Here is a 14,772-nt window from a genome sequence, read left to right as displayed (position 1 = left end):
AGCCTCTACTGCCACCAAAGGTAAGGAACAGTTCTCTCCTGGAACTTCCACAGGAATAGTCCTACTGACCCACTTCAGACTTCTGAACTCCAGGTGGATAATAAATTTGTGTTGTTGTTAGACACTATGTTTTTAATGATTTATTACGGTAGAAATGGGTGATTATTTGTAAAGGTGAGAATCTAGTTTCTGAAATTGTCTGCACTGTGACACCACTGCACTCTAGCCCCAGGAAACAGAGAGAAATAGTGACTCAAACAATGAAATAGAATAAAATTGTACGTGCTCGGTGTTTAGAAAGAAAGAAATTGTAAGAGTGATATAAAGTGGAAAAGAGAGCTTCATGTGACTCAAAACATCAATGAAGTTCTTTTTTTTTTTTTTCTTTCCTGTTTTTTTTTTTTTTTTTTTGGCCAGGGCTGGGTTTGAACCCGCCACCTCTGGCATATGGGACCAGCGTCCTACCCCTTTGAGCCACAGGTGCTGCCCATCAATGAAGTTCTTTTTTTTTTTTTATTGTTGGGGATTCATTGAGGGTACAATAAGCCAGGTTACACTGATTGCAATTGTTAGGTAAAGTCCCTCTTGCAATCATGTCTTGCCCCCATAAAGTCTGACACACACCAAGGCCCCACCCCCCTCCCTCCTTCCCTCTTTCTGTTTCCCCCCCATAACCATAATTGTCATTAATTGTCCTCATATCAAAATGAGTACATAGGATTGAGTACATAGGATTCATGCTTCTCCATTCTTGTGATGCTTTACTAAGAATAATGTCTTCCACGTCCATCCAGGTTAATACGAAGGATGTAAAGTCATCAATGAAGTTCTTTTTAAGGAAAATTTGACATGCAGTTTTAAAACTAAAATCAGAAGATGGTGATACCACTTCATAGTGGTAAAGTAGTAGTAATTCTAGAGAAACACAGGAAAGGGAACTAGGGTTGATAAATTTGGTTATCAGCAAACACACACCTGGGGCTTACCCTGCTATGCATCACCTCAAAGCTTTTTTTTTTTTTTTAATCTTTTTAGAGGCAGGGCCTCTAATCTGTCACCCCATCCGGAGAACAGAGGGGTGAACATTCTTCACTGCAACCTTGAACTCCTGGATTCAAGGGATCTTTCCACCTCTGGCTGGCAAGCAGCTAAGACTACAGGTGTGTGCCACCATGCCCGGCTTTCAAAGCCTTTATTTAAAAAACAATCTTTGATGGTCCTTCTTAACTATTGAGTTGGACTAGAAAATGTCTAAGATCTCTTTCAGCTGTAAAGTCCTGCGGTAAACCACAAACCAGAAAACACAAGTACCAGAAATTTACCCATCAAGGATCATTCCTAGTCTTTCCGGGGTAGGAATGCGCCTGCTATCCACGTTACTACCATCAGATGGCAAAGCTAGCCCAATAACGCAAATCTACGCAGGTGTTTACATCGTTTACATTCACCCAGCTGTGGAATAGATGTTATTTTTTTAAAACTTGTGGGATTCCATAGAGGGGGGAATGTCTAACTGGCTAATAATAATATACAAAATAGTTGTCACATATGGAATTTATTACGTTTAGAAAACCCACTTACAGACCACTGAGCCCATCCTGATGAACGGAGAGCTGATAATACTGTCTCCAGCCAAACAATGTTTTGGCGGGTGGTTTTCCAAAAACAGTCGAAGCACCAGCACACTTGCACCGTGGCCCACAGCACTGCTAAATAGTCCCCCAAACGTTCTGCAACGCGATTCAACACTAGGAAAATCTTGAACTTGCCAAATAGTTTACATATGTTTATCAAATACTTTATAATCCATTACTAAAGGATAAGCTCTACTCTGATTCTATGCTGAAAATAAATGGCAAGACAGTTCACTGACAGCCAAATTCAAAATAGCATACTTCAGCACAATTTTCAAGTTCAGTTTCAAGAATTAAGGTAAACTCATGTCTGCTTTAAAAGTTTGGCAGTACTTGAGGGAGTCGAAGATGGTAGACTTACACAGTTGATTATTTTATAGTAACACACAACTTCTGTTTCTCATCACAATAAAAAGTAAAACCCCTTTGATTTTTTTAGCTATTTTTCCAGGACATACCCATCTCAATTCTCCGATGGATGTGCTGTGTGTAAATACAATGTGGGGCAAATGGCAGTATTATGGGAGCCTCCGAAGGAACACTTTCCTGTCCAACCTCATGCAGTGCTCAGCGTATGGCTGGAGACATGTTTTTCAAATTGGCCTTTGAAAGTAAAGAATATTTATAAAGGCTTGCTACTTTTCAGGGTTTAAATCATCCATGGTCATAATATTTTTCACTAGTCATACATCAATTTTACCCATATGCAGCTTTAAAATTGTCTTGTATACCACTAATTTGACCTGTTTCCTAACCTCTCCATCTCATATTTTTAATCTGCAAAGTTAACTCTGTGCTAAGATGAGGTAGTTTCATCCTCAAAAAATTCTTAGCCTGGTCCTACTATTAAAATGCAATATTCTTGGGTGGCACCTGTGGCTCAGTGGGTAGGGTGCGGGCCCCATATATCGAGAGTGGCAAGTTCAAACCCAGCCCCGGCCAAACTGCAACAAAAAATAGCCGGGCATTGTGGCAGGCTCCTGTAGTCCCAGCTACTTGGGAGGTTGAGGCAAGAGAATCGCCCTAAGCCCTGGAGTTGGAGGTTGCTGTGACCTGTGACACCACAGCACTCTACTGAGGGTGACAAAGTGAGACTCTTGTCTTGTAAAAAATAAAATAAAATAATATGCAGTATTCTTGTTGGATATTTGCACATTAGGTAGAGAAAACTAATTTATTCAGTAGGGAAACTTACACTAGCAATTGTTTATTTTAACATATAACACGTACTGTGTCAAGCGTGTGCTTAACAATTTCATATTTAAAAACATAAAAGATAAAAGATCATTTTTTTTTTTTTGTAGAGACAGTCTCACTTTACCGCCCTCAGTGGAGTGCTATGGCATCACAGCTCACAGCAACCTCCAGCTCTTGGGCTTAGGCAATTCTCTTGCCTCAGCCTCCCAAGTTACGGGGACTACAGGTGCCAGCCACAACACCTGGATATTTTTTTCTTGCAGTTTGTCTGGGGCTGGGTTTGAACCTGCCACCCTCGGTATATAGGGCTGGCTTCCTACTCACTGAGCCACAGGCACCACCCAACAAAAAAGATTCTTAAAAGCATATAGGTTTCCCAGCTGCCTGGAAGAAAAGTGGGGAGGCTATCACATCCACTCGTTCTCACAGGAAGGGAACTCCTCTGATATTTCCTAATAAGAATAAAATTCCATAGGACGAGTGGCCACTACTTTCAAGCCTAATCCCTTATGTGGCTGGGATTTCACTTTTTGTCTTAATTATAAAGCAGATTCTAATTATAATTGTCCAGGCAGCAAATTATGACTTTTATAATCCTCTGTAGAGACAAGTGTACTGGGGTGACTTAGATGTAACCAGCAGCTTCTTTTCAAATCAATGACGGTGTGGAGAGCAATCAGGTGGGAATATTTTTACATCTTTAAAATGTCTTCTGATTAAAAAATTCAAGACTAGGGCGGCTCCTGTGGCTAAGTCGGTAAGGCGCCGGCCCCATATACGAGGGTGGCGGGTTCAAACCCGGCCCTGGTAGAAAAAAAAAAAAAATTCAAGACTATCGAAAGTAGAGGCAAAGGCATGAAAAGCTGAGGGGGAAGCACAGGCCACCGGCTCCTTTTTGTGGCCCCCGCCCCACTCCAGTTTCACTGGGGTTTAAGGTGCCGCCACGGGCTCCTGGTGTCACCTGCTCGTTTTCTCAGCGGCCCCACTGCTCCTCTCCTGACCCCTGAGGCCAGGTGACAGGGGAAGGTGCGCTGAGGCAACTGTCACAGCGACCTGCCCAGAAGACCTTCCAAGAATGGGGTTACACCTTTGTCAATGGCATCTGCTAATAATCAGACAAGGAAAGGCGCCCCGCCCCGTACTGCTTAAGTAGAAAGAATTCCATTTCTCTCCCAACATGAACCCTGTTGCTGTTCGGATTAAACCTTTCAGGAGTCTCAGCTCACCCAGCCTCTGGGAAGGGAGTTCCCGGAGGACGGAAGGTGCTGAGTCTCAGTGGTTAAAGTCCTTCAAAGACGCTCCCGGGTCCCAGGGCTCTGCTCACCTGTGCGCCCCACCTGCTGCGCGCGCTCCTGGGGGTCCCGGAGCTCTGCTCACCTGTGCGCCCCACCTGCTGCACGCTCAGGGTTGGGGGGGGACCGCGGGTGGGGCACGGCTGCCCGAAGCCCGCGGGAGCCCTTGGTCCGAGGCCGGAGCTGCCAGCGCAGAGCGCAGAGGAGGCGGTGCTGCCCAGAGAGTGGCCGGAAGTGGGGACCCAGGGGAAAGGATAGAGCCGAGACCGCCCCAGAGGGGGCTCGCCAGAAGCGCCTGTCCCTGTGCTAGGGACACCCCTCAAACAGTGTCATAAGATGCTCTAGAGGAGGTAGGGTGCCCCCAGTCTGCTGTGAGACCCCGACATCGGCCCAAGGGGCGGAAGGGGGGACGGCGCTGCCCGGCCCAGCCAAAGCAGGTCTCGGACCATCCCAGGACCCACAGCCTCCAGGGCCACCTCCAGGCCAGGAGGGGACACGGGGCAATCTCAGAGCATGAGGGTGTGTCAGTGTCCATCTGTCCAGAAAAGGCCACTTGTCCTACTTAGGAGAGTCGTAAGTCTCCGCCTCACCGCCATCCTGCAGGCCCCTCTCCCATCCTTCCCTCCCGCCTGCTTCATCCCTGCCCCTAGCAGAGTGGATGGGGTGGGCCCGGAGAAGAAGGGGGTGTCACTTCCTCAGCATCCACTGAGCTGAGGGGGTTGGGGGGCCCGGAGCAAGACGTGCTGATAGGTCAGAAACTCGGTCCTGGCCCTCAGACCTGCGCTCACAGACCCGCAGCCAGGTCCAGGCAGGACCTGGCCACTTGGTTCAGTGGTGAGTTACTGCATTTCTCAGGCTTCTATGAATTTTCTAACAGAATGAAATTGTGACACACATACCATCATGTCTCCGTATACCAGGGGAACTGGCTCCAGGACCCTGGCTGCACCCAAGTCCTTCTATCCACCAACCTGTGGGAAAAGTCAGCCCTCTGTCTACCTGGGTTTTGCCCAAGATTTCCATATTTTCCAATCATGTTTTGTTGGGAGACATCCTCTTCTAAGTGGACCCAAGCAGTTCAGGATCAACTGTGTATAAGGTTTTGCTTATTAGCTATCTTCACACGTAACATTGTCACATATGCGTTTATCTGTGTCATTAAAATCTATTGGCAATTTTTAGCTGATGTAACAATTCTGCCCTCTCTGTCTCACCAATTAGATTGTAACATTCATGGGCTGCTTTGAACACCACCAGCTACCACAGGGCCTGGCATACAGTAGGTGCTACGTATGTGTTGAACTTTTAAAGTTTCCTAGTCAGCCAGAGTGTGGGGAAGTTGGTGAGAAAGCCCAGAACATAGGGTGGGAGCCCTGTCTGCCACAGACTGGTGGTGAGAGCCCCCCACCCCCGGCCTCAGCTTGCCCCATCTGCCATCAGCAGGCTGAGCTGCAAGAGTGTGGGGGCTGCACGGTCAGAGTGAGACCCTTACAGCTATATGAGAAGGACTAGACCCAGGTCTGGTTTCCTTAAGCCACTTGGCTTCCTGCCAGCCTCACATAGAGCTGACCTCCAGGGCGCTCCGCCCCTCCCTGACCTTTCACCCTCTGCCCTCCCACTCTTCATTTCTGGACCCATTCAGGGTCACCGTAGCATCCACTGTGTTTCTTTATCTGGTCCCAATGCCTGAAGCTTGCTGCTTATCAGGTTCCAGGATTCTGGCTTCTCTTAATCCTGATTCCTTCTTCAGGCCTTGTCCAGTCCCCCCCCACCATATTTTCTTAGCTCCATGTGAGAGATTCAGACCCATTCTGAAGCGTATCCCAACCCACTCCTGTTATGATGGTCCTACAGTTTTCCAGTGTTCCCCAACCAGGTCTCCATATGGGGCAATCACTTTGTACAATATAACTCCTACCATATTAGGAGAAAATGCAATGCAGGGAGTGTTATCAATTTTTAAAAACTTGTAACAAAGCTTCTAGAATCTTTCCCCAGTGCACCTTACCTTCATCTTCTAATATGTGGCTATTGTGAGCAAAGTTTTTACCAACATAGCCCAAGTCCTCTGCTCATTGACCAGAAGAATTCATAACTGCCCGTCCTTTGTGAAAACCCTGCTTAATGGGGACATTTGTATGTTTCCCCAGAAATGGGGCCAAGAGACCCTGAACACATCTCTTGTTACATTTTGGGTCATTAGTGATACTGTGTCCTCTGCAGAAGACAATGGTGACCACTGTCAGGCCCAGCTATGATTAAGGCCACTGAGCCTTTGTCCTAGACTGGATTTTCCAAGAGATTCAGACCAAAATAGCAGAGCCCTCTCTCTGGTGCTAAATTGTATTTGTCACGGAAATGTCCTTGGAAAGTTTTAGCTATGGAAAGACAGGAAGAGCTGTTGCACAGTCTGTGGTCAGATGGCCTGGTGATGACTCAACTTTGTCAATGGGGCATGACTTGCTGGGGCCGGAATCTCCCCTATTAATTTTTTTTTTTTTTTTTGTAGAGACAGTGTTTCACTTTATTGCCCTCGGTAGAGTGCCGTGGCCTCAGACAGCTCACAGCAACCTCCAACTCCTGGGCTTAAGCGATTCTTCTGCCTCAGCCTCCCGAGTAGCTGGGACTACAGGCACCCGCCACAACGCCCGGCTATTTTTTGATTGCAGTTTAGCCGGGGCCAGGTTTGAACCCGCCACCCTCGGTATATGGGGCCGGCGCCCTACTCACTGAGCCACAGGCGCCGCCCCTCCCCTATTAATTTTTAATCCCAAACTTTTATCTAACCCCTTTATTCCTTATATAGGATGGTTCCACATGTTTAGAACCATCTTAATCTTAACCCCTAGGTTAAGGTCGACTGGGGAAACAAGGCAGATGTAATAAGGTAAGATGACATTACCCTAAATGGCTTCTATCCTCATAGAAGCCACCAATGGTCAGCTAATTAGAGGAACAGGTGCTGCCTCTCCAGAAACCTGCATAACCATTGACTTTGTCCTCTTGTGTGGCCCAGGGGTGAGTTGTGATGTATTCCTGACAGAGATCTGAAAATTGTCCCCACAGCAGCCCTGGTGTAGCACCCTGCCCCCCCAGCTCTGGCGTTTGGGCCTGTCCTCCCCAGAGGGCAGTGTCAGTCTCTCATTTGTACCAGCCCTGGTCTGGGAACTGGTCTCACTGTTTGGGAAATGCTTGTCTGTGTCCACCTCCCACAGAGGACCACACAACTCCTGTGTGTCCAACACCGAGCACAGCTGAGGGTGCTTCCCTCCTGTTACCTGAGAAAAGTGAAGGGCACCGGGAGTGTCCAGAATCCGGAGTGGCCAGAATCCGGACTGTCCAGAATCCGGAGTGGCCACCCCTTGCACCTGTCGTTCACACACAGCACAGATGACAACCAGAAGAAACTGGGTTTACCCAGAAATCACTGAAACTTACTTAACCTACACCTCCCTAGAGAAGCATAAACGGGAAGCCTGAGGAAGGCGAGAGCTCCAGGGCATGCAGGCAAGGCTGAAACTCTGCACCCCACCACGAGTTCTCTCAGACGGGACTCCATGGGGTGAAAGACCACTCTGGAAAAGTGGGATTCCTAGAGGTGTGAGGTGGGACTAACAGGCAGAATTATTGATAATCTGAGCTTAAAATTTCATGATAGATATTTGTTTTTTATTTTTTTGAGATAGTGTATAATAAATTTTTAAAAATTTATTGGGTGGCATCTGTGGCTCAGTGGATAGGGTGCCAGCCCCATATACTGAGGGTGGCAGGTTTGAACCTGACCCCAGCCAAACTGCAACAGCAATAAAATAATAGCTGGGTGTTGTGGCAGGTGCCTGTAGTCCCAGCTACTCAGGAGGCTGAGGGAAGAGAATTGCCTAAGCACTGATGTTGGAGGTTGATGTGAGCTGTGATGCTACAGCACTCTGAGGGTGATTAAGTAAGACTCTGACTCTAAGAAAAGAATATATATATATATATATATATATATATATATATATATATATATATATATATATATATATGTTTACATGGGATTTGGTTCTGGAAATGGTGATAAATAAGCAGAGGACATGAGCAAAGCTTCAGTGAAAACCTTCGTCAGGCTCAAACCACAGCTTCAATCATGTATCCAGTGACAGAGCAAAGGCTTCTCCTCCTATGAGGCCCCTGGATAAGGCACTGAGCTATCTGACAACAGGACAGTCAGTGCAAATGTGTTTGGGGTTAAAGACCTAGATTTGAACCTGAATCCTACCACTTACTGCCATGTGATTGGGGCAACTTAACCTCTCAGTTCCCTCATGTGAAAATGTGTCATAAAACTTACCTGGAAGAGCAGTTTAAGAGGGAGACGTAAAAGGCAGGAGAGCAGCCCCACCTGTAGCCTGGCACAGGGCAGGTGCTCAGAAGTAGAGCTAGAATTCCGAGTCCAGGGTCTTGGAGAAGCAGCCAGTGGAGCAGAGCACAGTGGCTTGTGACGGAGGTCACCACTGCAACTCCCAGTGAGAGAGGATACCCAAGAAGGGTGAGGTCCAGGAGAACAGGGCTTCTCAAGGTGACCACAAGGATACACCTGCAGTGTCCTCTCCATGGTGACTCAGCTCTTGGGAATTTGTAAACTTAACTTCCTGGAACTTGGAAATTTCCAAGTTCTGTGAAATCCTGTAGTTCTGTAGGGGCTGGAATAGCATCTCCCACTTGATTCAAACTGGCCAATGAGAAGGGTGCCTGTGGGATGGAACTTTTTGACTGTCGATAGAAAGGGAAAGACCAAGCCAGTCGGGGAGCGTGGCCATTTGGAATTCTTCTATGCTGTGAGCTCCCAGCTGGTGAATAAAGCCCTTCCTCTTATAAACATGGTGTTTAGGTGCTCTTTCTCTCCATCAGGCCTGGTCTTCCTGCAACACCAGGAGAGGCGGTGGACCTGGGTGCCTCTAATGTCACTTCCATGTCATCCTCTGCTTTTCCTTTCTCATTATATCCTGAGACTCTGACCAGCTCCAGAGACAGAGCATCAGTTAAATCAACCCTCATAACATCTGAGTGACATCAGGTGGATGAACAAACAGCAGGTGGTTATCAGTGAGGAGAGGACAGATGTGGACAGGAGCAGAGAGAGATGGGAGTGGCCAGCTGCCTGGGCCACATTCCATCCTGCAGGACAAAAGTTTCAGATCGCAGGCGTTTAATTGGAAGGTTTCCATTAAAATCCTGAGTTCTAGGTTTATTGTAAAAAAATAATAATAGGCAAGTCTGGTCCACATTCCCTGGTGGCAATCGTCAGTCAGAGCTGAGCAGAGGCCGGCAGTCTAGAGAGACAGGTGGTGTGGCCAATCCTTACTGCCGGCTCCATATCCAGACTGCGCCTGGGCTTCCATCTGTCCTCTCCAGGACAGGATTCTTTATCTTACTCTTTAGCCCAGGATGCTATTTCCATGGTAGGAAGCTGCCAGAAAAGTTCAGCAACATTTGCATATGTATCAGAAAGACAGTCCTGGAACCTGAAGGAATTGTTGAAAGATAAAGAGATGTAAAAGAGAAGAATTAAACTTGTAGCAGAAAGCATAGCTCAGAGGATTTTACAGTAGTTCAGGCTGATCTTATGAAAGTTTGAACTAGGCAATAGCCCTGGAGTTGGGAAGGGGACAAAACTGAGTGAGCTGATGGCTGAATATAGAGAATAAAAGAAGGAAAGGGAAAATTTAAGAGCTCAAAATAAGACCATGTGCAAGGATATTTATTGCAACCATTTTTGCATAGCAGTGTTGCAGGAAGATGAGGCCTGATGGAGAGGAAGAACACCCAAACACCATGTTTAATAGAGGAAGGGCCTTATTCCAGCTGGTGGAGTGATGGCAGACTAGTCTGAATGGCTGTGCTCCCTCACTGGCTCAGTCTTTTCCTTTTATGTCTAGTCAAAAGTTCCAGCCAGCAGGTTCCTTTCTCATTGGTCAGTTTAAATCAAGCTGGAGAAGCGGGGCTTGAAGTTTTATAGAAGTAGAAGCAAGCAGTTAGTTTCCAGGCCCCAACAAGCTAAGTTTCTACAAATTCCTAAGAGCTGAGTCACCATGGAGCAGACCTTGCAGGAGTATCCTTGCAGCCTCCTTGGGGAGATCTTTGTTCTCTCAGACCTCCCTTTTCCCGGGTATCCTCTCTCAGCAGCAGAAAAGTGGAACTAAAGTAAATGCCCATCAGGAGGGTGTACCTACACTTTGGGGCCTGCTGTACCAGGAATAAACGCCATCCACCCAGCTGCATTAGAGGGAGCTGCTCAGAAGGTGGTTACGTGAAATGCAGGGTGGGGCCAGGCACAGTGGCTCACCCTGTAATCCCAGCACTCTGGGAGACTGAGGTGGGTCGATTGCTGAAGCCCACAGGTTAAAGACCAGCTGGAGCCAGAGCGAGACCCCATCTCTAAAAATAGCCGGGCATTCTGGCAGGTGCCTGTACTGGGAGGCTGAGGCAAGAGGATTGCTTGAGCCCAAGAGTTTGAGGTTGCTTTGAGCTATGATGCCATGGTACTCTAGTGAGGGCAACAAAATGAGACTGTGTCTCAAAAAAATAAAAAATTAAAAAAAAAAAGTGCAGGGAGGAACCTGGGTAAGGTAATCAATCCCTTGGATAGGTTACGTACACATACATATATATATGTGTGTATGCTGTGATAAAGGAGTAGGTATAGACAATATTATATGGTATTTTCAAATGTGGGAGTAATAAAAGGAAGGATATCAGGAGAAAGCAAAAAATTTGCATTAAAATTGTTTTTGAATGTTTAAAAATGTATATGACTCTGCTTTTTCTCAAATTGCATGTATGTTTATAACCATACAGAACATGCATGAAGGCTGAAGTTTAGTCACGGTGGCTTACATCTATAATCTTAGTACATTTGGAGGCCAAGGCAGGAGGATCACCTGAGGCCTGGAGTTCCAGATCAGCCTGAGCAAGAGCGAGACCCTGCTTCTATAAAAATTAGCCTGGTGTAGTAACATGCCTCTATAGTCCCAGCTACTCAGGAGGCTGCCATAAGCTGCCATGATGCTGGGATGACAGAGCCAAACCCCGCCTCAAAAAAACAAAAATTTCATGAGATTGTTACAGGGAGTTTGAAGGATTCCAACTAATTTTACTTTTTTAATATAAAAACTATATTGCTTATTTATAGAACTAGAATAACCTCACAATATGTGAATCTAAAACTGCTTTTAAAAATGAAGTTTATCAATTTTTTAAAAAACCCACAGTAATTCTGTTTTCACTGTATACAAACATAAAGTCTGTTTTTCAGGGCAGTGCCTGTGGCTCAGTGATTAGGGCACTGGCCCCACATACCGGAGGTGGTGGGTTCAAACCCAGCCCCAGCCAAAAACAAAAACTGCAAAGAAAAAGTCTATTTTTCAGTCAACATCTTCTCATATTAGGTTTAAATCCTACTTTACCAGCTGGGTGGACTCAGGCACATAATGTCTCTCTTTCTCTCTCTCAATCTGAGTTTTCTTTTTTTCTTTTCTTTTTGTAGAATCAGAGTCTTACTTTGTCACCCTCAGTAGAGTTCTATGACATCACAGCTCATAGCAACTTCCAACTCCTGGGCTTAGGCAATTCTCTTGCCTCAGCCTCCCAAGTAGCTGGGACTATGGAGACCTGCCACAACGCCCAGGTATTTATTTTTGTAGCAGTTTGGCCGGGGCTGGGTTTGAACCCCCCCACCCTCGGTATATGGGGCTGGCACCCTGTCCACTGAGCCACACGAGCCACCTAGTCTAAGTTTTCTTATTTGAAAAATGGGATGATAATCTCAACCCTGAAAGGTCATTCTGGGTGTCGAGGAAAAAGAGACCCCTGACGCTGCTGGCTCACGGCTGGCTCCCTGCAGACAGCAGCTGGTCTTCAAAATCGCACTGTTGATGATTTCAGCCACAGCCTCGGGTTCTCCCCAACGTCCAAACAGCCCCCTCTCCTGTCTCCCCACTCTGCCTCCCCACCCACTCCCCTTCCTCTTCCTCTGATTAGCTGACTGGACTTCTTAGTTTAAAACATAGTTTCAAACCCCTTGGCCACGCTGAATTTACCAAACAAAAGCTCTTTTTTTGATTAACTTTCTGCAAGTTTTGTTTGTTCTGCCAAGTTCTACCCGCAAGGTAAAGAGAAAGATTAAATGAGTGTGAGATTTAGGAGTGACAGCATTAGCAGAGGCCAGGTAAGGACAGAGTTGCTGCTTCTTTCTCCCCAAATTTAGTGGAAACAATGTGAACTTCTGATACAAATATGATCAAACTATTTTTGAAAAACTAAGATCACTATTTATTCAGCGTCTGCGCTCCTGGAGAACCAAAGGTACGGGTTGTTCTGGGTAAGGCTGCTCTCTGTTGACACTGAAATGCCTGAAGGTGTTACAGTTATAGCTAAGAAATTCCACATAAGACAGGATAAAATGTAATCATTTGATTTTCTGAGTTCTTTCCTTTCTGAGTAGATCAGTAATATTAGAAAGAAGTGTAGGGGCTGGCCGGGCAGGAGGGCTGGCGGCTGGGCGGGCGGCGGTGGCCTCTGGGCAGTAGAGGGGGCTCCCGGGGCTGAGTCGGCGTCGAGGCCTGCCGCGGAGGCTGCACCACGGGCAAGGGGTGGAGGGGCAAGTTGGCCACCGCCGCCGTCGGGGGTGGTGGGAGAGCAGTCCGAAGGAGGGGGCGGGTGGGGGAGGGGGGGGCGGGCTGCCGCCTGGCCGCGACACTTTTTTAATTTTTTCAGGTGCCGCAGCAGCGACCCCTCAGCGCTGATGTCCCTGATCCCTGGAGCGAATACAGCCGCTGCCTAAGCTAGAAAGCTTACTGATGAATATGTACAGCACGCTTGTATGGGAACATTAAAAGAGGAATGCCAGCTCCTGAGCAGGCCTCACTGGTGGAGAGGCAACCCCAGACTCACCAGGACGCTGACTCCACTGGCCCAGGCATGGAACCCGAGACCACAGCCACCACTATTCTAGCTTCCGTGAAGGAGCAGGAGCTTCAGTTTCAACGACTCATCCGAGAACTAGAAGTGGAAAGGCAGATTGTTGCCAGTCAGCTAGAAAGATGTAGGCTTGGAACAGAATCACCAAGCATCGTCAGCACCAGCTCAACAGAGAAGTCATTTCCTTGGAGATCAACAGATGTGCCAAATACTGGTGTAAGCAAACCTAGAGTTTCTGGTGCTGCCCATCCTAACAACTATCTCACCAGGACAGAGCCGGAACAAGGGACCCTCTATTCACCAGAACAGACATCTCTCCATGAAAGTGAGGGATCGTTGGGTAACTCAAGAAGTTCAACACAAATGAATTCTTATTCCGACAGTGGATACCAGGAAGCAGGGAGTTTTCACAATAGCCAGAATGTGAGCAAGACAGATAATAGACAGCAGCATTCATTCATAGGATCAACTAATAACCATTTGGTGAGGAATTCAAGAGCTGAAGGACAAACATTGGTTCAGCCATCAGTAGCCAGTCAGGCCATGAGGAGAGTTAGTTCAGTTCCATCGAGAGCACAGTCTCCTTCCTGTGTTATCAGCACAGGCGTGTCTCCTTCACCGGGGTCACTGAGAACTTCTCTGGGTAGTGGATTTGGCTCTCCGTCAGTGACTGACCCCCGACATCTGAACCCCACTTTATACTCCTCCACCACATTACCTGCTCAGCGGGCAGTCTCTCCGTACTCACAGAGACCTGCCTCCCCAACAGCGATACGGCGGATTGGGTCAGTCACCTCCCGGCAGACCTCCAACCCCTCAGTACCCAACCACCGCCAGAGTAGGGTCCCCGCTGACCCTTGTGGATGCACAGACTCTGGTAGCTTCCCCATCCCAAGGCCAGGTGGGGCCGTCATCCCCCAAACACTCAGGGATGACTGCCCTACCATAGCATCTGGGACCCTCACTGCAAAGGAATGTTCATGACATGGAGCAATTTGAACAGCAGCAGTATGACATTTATGAGAGGATGTTTCCACCTGGGCCAGCCAGCGTGACAGGTGAGTGCAAGGTGACCGCACTACATACAGCCCAGTGAGGAAATCTCTCCTGCAACTGTAGCTGAAACAGAATGCTAATGTGGAAAAAGCTCATGTTTTTAATCTCAAAATTCACATCATCAACTTCAGGTTAATGGGTCTTTCAGGTTCTGTAATTCTTAACTCCATAAAATTGTATAAACTCATACCAGCAGAACTCTTTTTGTGATGGATACGTTTTTTTCCCCTTCAAAATATTAGGGTTTAAAATATATATACTTTGCATTTTAGATGAATTGGTTGGCATTCTAAACTGTTCACTGATTTTTTTTTTTTAATGAAAGATTTTCCAGGTCTACCCCTATACATATATGTAAGTTATGTTAAAAGGTGGTATCAGAATATCTGTTTAAATATTTGAATTTTTTTCTTTAGAAATATTTTGGTAGTGTACACCAGAATATGAATTTCGTGCCCTACTGCCTTGATTTGGGCATCCCAATAGGAATTGCACAAAGCTTTTATGAGTTATCCGTAAGTGCCACTCTGATTAAACCAGAAACACACCAGATCCCTGATGTCATAGCTGTTCCCGTCGGGGTTTTGCACAAAGAGTTTCCCCTATAAGGTAAAGACTTTGTACTTTAAAGTAAA

General features: G+C 46.8%; 1 pseudogene; it reads left to right on the top strand.

Moving 5' to 3' along the window:
- Positions 1-13,003: 13,003 nt before the first annotated feature.
- On the top strand, positions 13,004-14,177 carry LOC128570203 (plakophilin-4-like; annotated as a pseudogene).
- The last annotated feature ends 595 nt before the right edge of the window (positions 14,178-14,772 follow it).

Source organism: Nycticebus coucang, chromosome 18 (assembly GCF_027406575.1).
Source record: "Nycticebus coucang isolate mNycCou1 chromosome 18, mNycCou1.pri, whole genome shotgun sequence".
NCBI lineage: Eukaryota > Metazoa > Chordata > Mammalia > Primates > Lorisidae > Nycticebus > Nycticebus coucang.
The sequence above is the reverse complement of the archived record's forward strand: the minus strand, read 5'-3'. Positions and strand labels throughout refer to the sequence as shown.